The following is a 10,852-nucleotide window of genomic DNA, read 5'->3' on the forward strand; positions in this document are numbered from 1 at the left end:
AATTTACACTTATTTGTTTTATGTGTATGAGTGTCATGCCTGTATGCATGTAATTGCATCTGTGTCCTGCGGTGCCCACAGAGGACAGAGGATAGAATTGGATCCCCTGGAACTGGAGTTACAGCTTGTTGCTAGCTGCCATTTGGGTGCTGGAATTCGAACCAAGGTCTTCTGCAAGAACAACCAATGTTCTTAACCGCTGAGCCATCTCTCCAGCCCCAATTTAATAAATTCTTTATGTAAATAAGGAATCCTGACTCATACACTAACACTGTCAAGAAAAGGTACCAGCCAAGTAGTCTCATAAAAGGTTTGGGGTCTGTATGGTACAAGGCACTACATCATTTATCTCATATACAGGTAAGGTTGTCCACTTCCAAATGGACACAGCCATGTAAAACCTTGAGGGAAATCAGGCACAGACCTCAGACCTGATTTGCTCAGCTTCCTCAGTCTATTATATTCAGCTTAACGTGGCCTTAAGAAGTTAATAAACAGGGAGGCTTGGGCCCTGTCCAGGCATTTTTCTCATTGTCTCTCATATTTCACCTTGGGGGTTTGGTATTCACAGACCCCTAAAGAAGTACCCCCAGAATGGTCAGGGTCTCGGCATGTTGTTCTGAGCGTACCTGCATGCTTTCTGCAGACTACACCGTTCGCGCTGAGAACAGACCAGGTCATCTCTGGCCTTTCCCTATCTTACTTCTTACAAATGGCAATCTAATTTCTGTCTCCTGAACACTGTGCATTCCTGAGCTATCTTACTTTGTCTGATGAATTTATCTTCATCTTTTCTGCAGATTTGATTCATTTGTGTTTTCCCTAAAGGTATTTAATTATGTTATCTCCTTATTTAGAGCCTCTTCGGATTGAGGGAGGCAGGAAGATGAGGATAGTGATGCCTAGTGACATTAACTGCAGCCTAATTTTTATTCAGTTAATGAATCCCTAGGTAACCTCTGGAAAGTCAGTGAGCCTCTTTCAGCCAAAATTTCTTCACCTTGAAAATCTGGGAAAAGAACAATGAACCCCTGAAGGTGACTGTGGGGAATAATTAACAGAATGAAATTAATAAAGTAAAAGTAATGTATAAATCAGAGCATTTGGGAGGATTATACGAATATTCTCCCCTCCACGTAGATTAATTGCAATAGTATTACTTTGGAACTGGAGCATTTTGTCCAAGTGTGGTAGGAGGAAACCTTTGAATTTGTTACTGAATGCATCTTTTTCAGTGTTTCATGCTCAGACTACTCATAAAGGAAAGTGATATTAGCAACTTCTATAAAATTTATTTTCCTTTGTCCCTATTCCTTCTATTTATGTTTTGATAGCAAGTCAGGGCTGATATCATAACAGAACCATGAGTTGAAGTTTCTACTCATGACTCAAGTTATCTTCCACATTCAGAGCTCACAGTTACATCAGTCCCCAGAGTATTATTGCTTTCATTCTCAATCTTTTGACTCCTGTAACTTCTAAGCACACACCTTTGTAAAAGAACTGATGATAACACATAAAGTATCTCTCATATAAGTGTTGGAATATGCTTATTCACATGTAAGGAAAGTAATCAGTTTGTGAGAGGACATTTGTATGCATGCATCTATATAAAAGATACCACTATAGGGGCTGGAGGGAGGCTCGGTGGTTAAGACCACTGACTGCTCTTGCAGAGGACCTGGGGTTTGATTCCTAGCACCCACATGGAGGCTACAAACTGTTCTTAACTCCAGTTCCAGGGGAATCTGAAGCCTTCTTCTGACCTCCACAGCATTGCTCTACACAGGTACACTCACATACATGCAGGCAATACACTCATACACATAAAATAAAAATAATAAAATATTAAAAAAGATACCACTATATGATTATTCTTTAATCATTAACATATTCCAATGCACTAGAAATAGAAGAATTAGAAAGGATTGTTTTCAGCAAACACCTTATCTATGTTCTACTTCTGCCACATGTTCACTTATTTTTTATATTTTAAAATATTTTATTATTTTTTGTTTTATGTCTCTGAGTGTTATGCCTGCATGTATGTAAGTGCACCCATGTTGTGCAACACCACAGAGGCCAGAAGAGGGCCTCAGATTCCCTGGAACTGGAGTTGCAGGTAGTTGTTAACCATGTGGGTGCTGAGAATCAAACCTGGGTCCTCTGCAAGAGCAGACAGTGCTCTTAACTGCGGAACCAGCTCTCCAGGCCCTCACTTGGTTTATAAAAAACTAACATTTTAATTTGAATGGGTTTAGACTTGTAGAAGCATTGTGAATATAGTAAAGAGAGATTCCATGTATCTAGTTTCTCTTAACATCTTACAATATTGTGGTATATTTGTTACAATTTATGAACCAGTAATGGTACATTATTAAAGTCCTTGCTTGGAGCTTCTCAGGTTTTACCTAGTGTGCTCTTTCTGTGTCTTCATCCCATCTAGGAAACTGCTTTACTTTTGTTCTCTAGGCTTTGACAGTTTCTCAGGTGTTCCTTATTTTTAATGAGCTTCACAATTTTGAGAAGCATTACTCAGCACTTTGCAGAATGCCTCAACTGAGTTTCTGACGTTTTTCTCAAGATTTGAGAGATGTTCTGGGTTTTAGAGAAGATCACAGACATACAATGTTGCCCCTCTTCTTACAAGGCTGCATATTATCAGTGTGATTTATGGTTGTGAGCCCTGTCAAAGTGGAAAGGGAATGTATAACAGGCAGCTCTGGTGACTACTCATGGGGATCTGGTCCAGTGTTACCTGGATTTCTTCCAAAGCTAGACATCTCAGAGTTTATGTAAAACATCTAACTTTTAAAGACTAGCCACTAATTCAAATTTAGACTACAATGGTTTCACGGTTATGTGGGTCAAATGATAAAATATGTCAGGGACCAGAGACGTGGCTCTGTAGATGAAGGTGCTTTCCATACAAGCCTGACAGACCTGAGTTTGATCACCAGAACTCCAGTGGAGGGAAAGAAGAGAACTGAGTCCCCAAAGTTGTCTTCTGATCTCTACATTCGCACATGCTGGCACTCATACACGTAATAAAAAATCAATAAAAATTCTTTTTAAAAATGTCATTTGGTCAGTTTTAATCTATGGTCACCTGCTTGCAAACTCTTTTGCACAGATATGGAAATCACTAACATTTTTAAAGCAAGAAAGAGTCATTAACAGGTTCACCTCTCCTTGCTTTGCATTTTATAAACCATTGTTAGTAGTGACAGCAATGACATAAAAAAATGTAGTGTGGGCAAGGCATTTGAAGACAACATGGACTTGGAAGCATTTCAGACTTAAAACTCTGAGAACTGATGATGTGCTCAGTTTACAGGGTGGGAATAAAGAAGTCATCAGAGTTAACACGAACATTTCTATCCCAGGAGACTGAAGCATAAGGTTTTATGTCTGAGGAAAGGAATACAAGTAAGAACCAGGCCTGCAGAACAAGAGACGAGTGTCTCTGAGTTGTAAAATTGGGCATTGAGAATGAAGAACTGGAAACAGAAAATCAGCATCTGAAAAGGGGGGTTTAGTCAGCTATCTAGGTTAGGGCACATCTTTCTTCAAAGCACAGAGGAGACCTGCCATCATACTCCAACATATGTTTAAAGCAATAAGAAAACACAGTCTCTGTGTAGGTGGTTCAGAAAAAAGGAAGCCAGTAAAAAGTGATATTAAAGATATATCTTGTTCAATTTGTCCAATCCTCTCTCTCCATCCCCCTAGGATGAAAGGATCAGGAGTTCACACTTGGAGCTTCCCATTTGTTTCTTTTATTTTCTATTTTATTTTATTTTTCATTTTTTGACATAGGGTATCTCTGTAGCCCTAGCTGACCTGAAACTCACTATGTACAGCAGGCTGGTGTCAAAGTCGCAAAGATCTGCCTGACTGCCTCCCAAGTGCGGGGATTAAAGCCATGCACCACCATGCCCAGCCCACTTGCTTCTTACCTCTTCATCACCTATGTATAGCCTCAGCTTTTCGTTTCTGACCCCCATGCCTCTATTAAACACCAACCATTTCTCAGTCTCCCTTTCATCTCTCCATTGAGGATATGACAAAACCCATCCTGTCTTCCTTTCTAAGAATCTGTTTTCTGTCCTTTCCTAACTCTACATTCGCCAATCTTTATGTAAATTTCAGAGGGAGAATGAGTTCACACCTTTGTTTTCTTTACAGGCTGTATAGCTCTGGACAAGTACCATAACCACCTTGAGTTTCAGTAGAGTTATCTATAAAATAGAGATAGCATCAATTCCTCCTGATGTGCTTATGTGAAATAAAGGCCATCACATAAGTCAAATATTCATTCTTGTGCTTGGCCCTGAACTGATGTTCCACCAATGCTCAACCTTTGCTCTTGATCTTTCCTACCCCCTGGCATATTGCTCATGACGCCCATTGTCACTAGCTATGTGCATTCTTGCCTTTTTCTTTATACTGTAGTTCAAGCTTTATAACGATGAGGAATAGAATATATATGAATTTACAGTTTTGCCTGCTTGTTTGAACAGCTTGGACCCAGTAAATAATTGTGAAGATACTTATGTATGTCAAAATCCTTAATAAATATCTCTGTAAATGTCTGAAACTTTCTACACACACACGTGTCTGTCACAGGAATGAAACCTATTGATTTTAAAAATTCATTTATTTTTATTTTGTGTGTATAAGTGGTTCGCCTGTTTGCATGTAAGTGTGCCCATGTTGTGTAAAGCACACAGAGGCCGAAAGAGGGCATCAGATCCCCTGGAATTGGAGTTACAGATAGTTGCGAGTTGCCATGTGGGTGCTGGGAATCAAACCTGGGTTTGATTAAGAGCAGCCAGTGCTCTTAACCAGAGTCATCTCTCCAGCCCAGTGTTGATGATTTTTCAACTATATCCTAATGGAAATGAAATATGGTAAAAATAAATCTTTTCACAAATCAAAAGTAAGTACAATTCTAGATTCCAAACCTTTGGAGCACTGGTGTATCATCCATAGGCATAACTCTTTTTTTGAGGTAAAATATTAATCCAGGCTATCACTGGAAAGAGCAGCACCCTAACCGACCCACTGGGCAGCCGAGCTAAAATCCTGCCCCCTTGTCACCTGTGGCTAGGAGATGAAGCATGAATCACAAGGGCCTGGCAGGAGGCCAGTGTGGAGTCAGGCAGGTTCCCTGAACTCTTACCTGAAGTGCTCTTTCAAATCACATTTTCTCAACTGCCTGCCTCCTGTGTTTTATTTTAACTGTGTTCGCTACCATAGACTTGAACAATGAATAAGAACTACTCCAATTTAAAGAAAATTGGTGTCAGCACATCAAAAGCAGCCGTGAACTAAGGGGGAAGGTGCTGAGAGGAAAGGATAAAGAGATGGTCAAGGTGGTCTCTGCTTCCCATTCTATTAATTCAGTGATACCGGGTCAGTTGATAAGCTCTCAGTTTCCTCATCTGCAAAGTGAGATACTGATTAATGTTTTGCCATTTTTCCCGTAATTCTTGGGACGATAAGGTCAAAGCAAGGAAACTATTTGACAAAGCAGGTTTCCCTCTAATTCCTTAAAGGATAAACAAAAAGAATAAAGGAGGTGAGGGGCTCTAATAAATGAATGCTAATTTATTGTCATATGAGGAAAAGTTAATGCAGTTTTTAAGGATCAATCTAGTATTTCTGGGACCTTTGGTGGTGAAAGAGTAAATTATTTAAGCCGTCTTAAAATTGCCTAGATAAATTTTTAACTTCAAAGAGCTTCCATTTTATGTATCTGTTAGGAACATTGTTATTCCTTAGAAATAGATTTTTTTTAATCCTGTCTTTCATGTGTCCTTATATCAATTGCTTCTTGTTCACAGAAATCCTCAAGAAATTACAGTTTGGTACCATTTCAGCTTGCATCTAAAGAATAAGCATAAGAATCAAGGGGAAATAATCTGTCCGTTGTTTGTAATAATCGTCTTAAGTAAGCAGTGTGTGGCTTATGGAAAGCTGGCCTAAGCTAGACAAAGAAGGCATTCAGCTGAGCCTCAGACGCTGAACTCTGAACCCTGGCTGGACCTTGCACTGGGCAGCCTAGTAACAGGAAGGCAGCAAGACACACTTTGAACCAGAGGTTCTAAGGCTGCAGTCGGGTTAGAGACAGGGTGACAGCTGCACTTTGCAGTCTGAACTTTGTACCTAGACACAGGGGCATTTAATCTCCATAACAGCCACTTTGTTTCATTACTTATTAACAGCTCCTCCTTGAGTAAAGTTCTTTGTTAATGGAGCTTTAAAAACAGATCCCTCTCCTCTTATTTCTGCCATGGGGGTGGGCGTCTGTGCCTGTTTGAACTGTCCCTCCCTTACATGAGCTCATCCTTCCCTGGGGAGTGCTTTTCTTCTGTTCAAAACTGGCCCTCATAGAGGTGCCAGATACAATACGGTGACTGGGCTTACACTCAGAGAAGGTAACTCTGGACTTGATGCCATTAAATATCACATAAGGAAATGCCTGGTGCCGCTCCACCTCTCCCCAGCAAACCAACTCCTTTCTTTTTGTTCCTTTTGCCCTCTGTCTTTCCCTTCCTTTTTTTCCTCCTCCTCTCTTGACTTCTTTTTCTGCATTCAGGCTTTTTAGTGGCATTGGAGATGACTGATAGGGGCCTCTGGTAAGACACACTTCTTCACAATTGGAAGTCAAAGAAATTTAAGGGTACATCCCAACTCCCTTCTCCCCAAGCAAATATACTGCCCTTCAATATCCAGGAACGATAACTCAGATGCCTCAAAGCTCAGTTATCTCAAGAGAGTGTTGGGGGTCTAGAAAAAGGGAGAACAGAGTTGTGACTCAACCACCTGTTGAAACCCGCCTATCAAATATATATTGGTCTTCCTGAAAATTCTGAGTTTCACTCCTCAAACCAGAGCCAACTGAGCCGAATTTCGTGATTGCTAAATTTCATTTAACATTGATCAATAAATACACTTTGTTTTCTGGGCCACATGAGTTGATGACTACAGTTCATGCATTTTAGTAATGTACAAAGGCTAAATGAACGCTCTCTGAAACTTTGCTTGAGGGTCTGGGGGCACCAAGAAATTAACCTTTCACCACTCAACTGCTTTGACTATTTTGGGAGTAGTTGAAATCACTTCAGATGATAATTCACTCTCTTCTCATTTTTCTTTTCGTGTTTAAAAACTCCTGTGTGTCTAGTCCTCATTCAACAAGGGATCAGCCCTGGAGTCATCCCCCCGTCATGGGTACCATGAAACAAAATCTCCTGATTCTCCTCTGGCCTTCCAGAGTTCCAGCCACACCAAGACCTCCAGGGATGTTCCGTACCACCACCTACCTGATTCAGCCCTTAGATGCCAATTCCGAGGATGCTGTTTTGAAAGCCAGAGTTGACGTGCACATAGCCATGGCCTACTTCTCTCTTATTGTCTCCCAGGTTTTTTCTTCTCTTTCCCTCTCTCATTTTCTCTCTCTCTTCTTCTCTTTTTCTCCTTTTCTTCCTTTCACTCTTTTCTTTTTCATTAACTTTCTCAATGACATAGTTTCAAAACTCATCATTGGAACACAAATGAAAATATAGAGGAAGGGGTAGGGGTAAAGCTCAGTGGTAGAGAACTTGCTTAGCATTGCCTGGGTTAAGTGCTATGGCTTTGATCTGAAATGTGTCTCAGGGCCATGTGCTAGCCAATGGTATTATCTCAAGGTGGTGAAAACTTTGGAAGGTGGGTCCTAGTTGGAAGATTTAGATAAGTAAAGGTATTCCTTAGAACAGTGTATCTAGTCCCAGATCCTTCTCCTCTCTCTTCCTGTCATTGCTTCCTTGCCACTATGAGAACAGTATCCCCCCCCCATCATGTCCTCACACTACCCTGATGTTCTGTCTCATCTCAAACCCCAAATAGTGGAACTAACATAAAAGGCCATGGACTGAGACCTCTGAAACTATAAGCCAAAATCTTTCCTTATATGAGTTAATCTAAGGTATTTTGTTACAGAAAGCTGATCACAAGGAAAAGAGAAGTTTAAAGCAAGTATAAATCCTTGAGAAACATTGATTCTCCAGGTTTGACATTCAGCACCATACCTAGATGATCCAGATACCTCTGTTTCTCTGTAATCAGCTTTACAGGTAACACTCCATTTCATGGCAGAGTGGCAGGGACAAACAAATGACTACACATGCATTTTGCTGTTTCCATGCCAGTAGTGTTTAGGGCACTGAAAGACTGCACTTTTTGGCTCTTGGACTTGCTCCTTCCTACGGCAGACTCGGCTTACTATTTACTTTTGAAGCATTGCAGCACCCACAGCTGCCTCTTCAGTGCTGCCTTCCAAGGCCTTGAATTAAGGTTGCACCTGTTTGGGATTTGCTCAATCTGAAAAATAGTAGGACTCCTCCAGAATGCCTAATTACCTTTGCCCCGAAAGCAATGCAGTCAGATGCTTTGCCAGCACACTCAGGATACCCAGAGCTGCAGACATGGCCTCCATATTTAGTCTCAATTATTCCAGACAGAATACAGCAATTGAACCTTGATTTATAACAGTCTTCATTCCACTTGCCTTTCAGTCCCAGAATCCTGCCACCTGCTCCAGGCAGACTTTGCAAAGTATAAACATAGGTGACTGTAGCTTGGATAGATAACAAAACTAAGACATAAAACAAAATCAATAGTATTATCTACACAGAATATATCCAAGCATATAGATGAGAAATGTAAGTTTATTGAATTTATGTTTTGAAGTATAGATGAATTCAATGAAACAAATATTATTATTCCATTAGATGCTTAGTTCCTTGATCAATGAGAGAGAACTTAAAACTGATATGAGCTAAGTACTTCATGAAAATGCTAATGTTTTTTAGTTGTCTGCATCCTTTGCTCGCTTCTCCTTTGCTTCTCTTCTCTTCTCCATTTACATGTGCACCCATGCAACAGAAGAGAAGAGATGGTGGGAGATAGACAGCAATGTTACTGTAGATCAGGAAGCTCACTCACCCAAGTCAGTGACCTAGGATAAGCGTTGTCGTGGAGAACTGAACCAATGACAGGAGTCCAATATTTTCCTCTGTAAATGAGGTTACAGTCACTGGTCTCTAGATTGAAAAGCTGGAGGAAATAAGTGAAGAAAAATAAACTAACAAGGCAGAGGTATTGCAATATGAAACACAAAGAGGTGATGAAGAGATGGAAGGAATATTTCTAGAGATGCTTTGTGTTTTCTAATTCTGGACTGCGTCATCAATCTCTCCTAAAGTTCTAAACAAATCCCTCTTTCCTTTCATAGCATTCATATTTTCTCTTCAGAGAAAACACAGTATTACTTTTAAAAAATAGGGCTGGGGAGATGGCTCAGCGGTTAAGAATCCTGGCTGCTCTTGCAGAAGACCCGGGTTCGAATCCCAGCACCCACATGGCAGCTAACAACTGTCTGTAACTCCAGTTCCAGGGGATCCAACAGCCTCTTCTGTCCTCCACGGGCATTGCATGACACGGGTGCACTTGTCTACATGCAGGCAATATACACATACACATAAAATAAAAATAATAAATTTAAAAAAATAGAAGTGGTGAATTTTGAACTATTTTGAACTATTTATTTAGATAAAGCACAAAGTTAAATCAAATAATTATTGCTCAACATAATCAACTCCATGCCCCCCTAATTTTCACTTCCATTTTCTTCTTGGTGCTAATTTCACATTTATCTTTGGCCTAAATTGAAACTGACTGCCTTTGATTCACTGAGATGAATCCTCTCAAGGGAGAAAAGCCTGTCAAAACATCAGGCTCTTGCTGGTCCTCAGTACCGGCCCTTATACAAGTGCCTCTTCACTGTTTATCATAATTTCCATTTCGTGTATTGCCCTGTTTTTACAAATGAGCTCCAAAGTCCTTTGATATAAGAAATTGGAAGTTTATATATATTTATTCACTTTATTGGTGTATTTTCTATTCCGGTTGTTTTTTTTCCATTCTCACTTTCAAGCTATTTCTTTCCCCAGTTGTTTGTTCTATTTCTAAAGTTTATAAAGATAGACAATAACCTTCCTCTTCTTAGTTCAACCTTTCTTCACTTCGACTCAGAAACACAAACATAATTCATTAGATAATTGTCCCTATTTCAAATGTCATGTCAGTTTTCTGTTCAGCGCTGATAGATACTGCTACACCTGAGGCTCATCCATGCATGCTGCTGTAGCACTGGTCCTTTGACTCGGGCTTCATCTGCTACTCTCAAATAAAGGTGTGGAACTGAGGATAAAGCTCAGTAGCAGAGTCCTTGCCCTGCATGTGCAGGGCCCTGGGTTCCATCACCAGCACTACAAAAAAAAGTAAATCAATAAACAAACAAATAAATATTAATCAATATTAACAAATGATATCTTATGCAAAGAAAGCAAAATTTTAAAAAATCTGAATTTTAGGTTACGTCTGTTTTAGAGAAAAAGATTACACCATCGAACTACTTCCTTGGTAGAAGACACTAAAGGAATCCTGACCACCCCCCCAACACACACACACACACACGCACACACACATACATCACACACACATACACACACACACAAGCAAAGAATGGGAATTAAATGTTTGTCAAGCATACTATTCCCTATATACCAGATTTTGTATTAGGGTAAGAATGTTTATGCTCTACATTAAGAACAGAAAGTTGAGCCAGAAATCTTCACAGATGCATAAAATATTTAACATTTGCCAAATTTGTAGGTTTAGCCTAGGGTCTTGAGTTTTTGCCTGTTCTGTCCTGGAACTTGAGATTTCTATCCTATCTATCATGTGAATTCCTCCACAATTTTGCTCCATTCAGATTTACTGCCTTTATTATATAAACTTT

This window comes from Nannospalax galili, unplaced genomic scaffold, assembly GCF_000622305.1.
Source record: "Nannospalax galili isolate Female #2095 unplaced genomic scaffold, S.galili_v1.0 scaffold266, whole genome shotgun sequence".
Classification (NCBI taxonomy): domain Eukaryota; kingdom Metazoa; phylum Chordata; class Mammalia; order Rodentia; family Spalacidae; genus Nannospalax; species Nannospalax galili.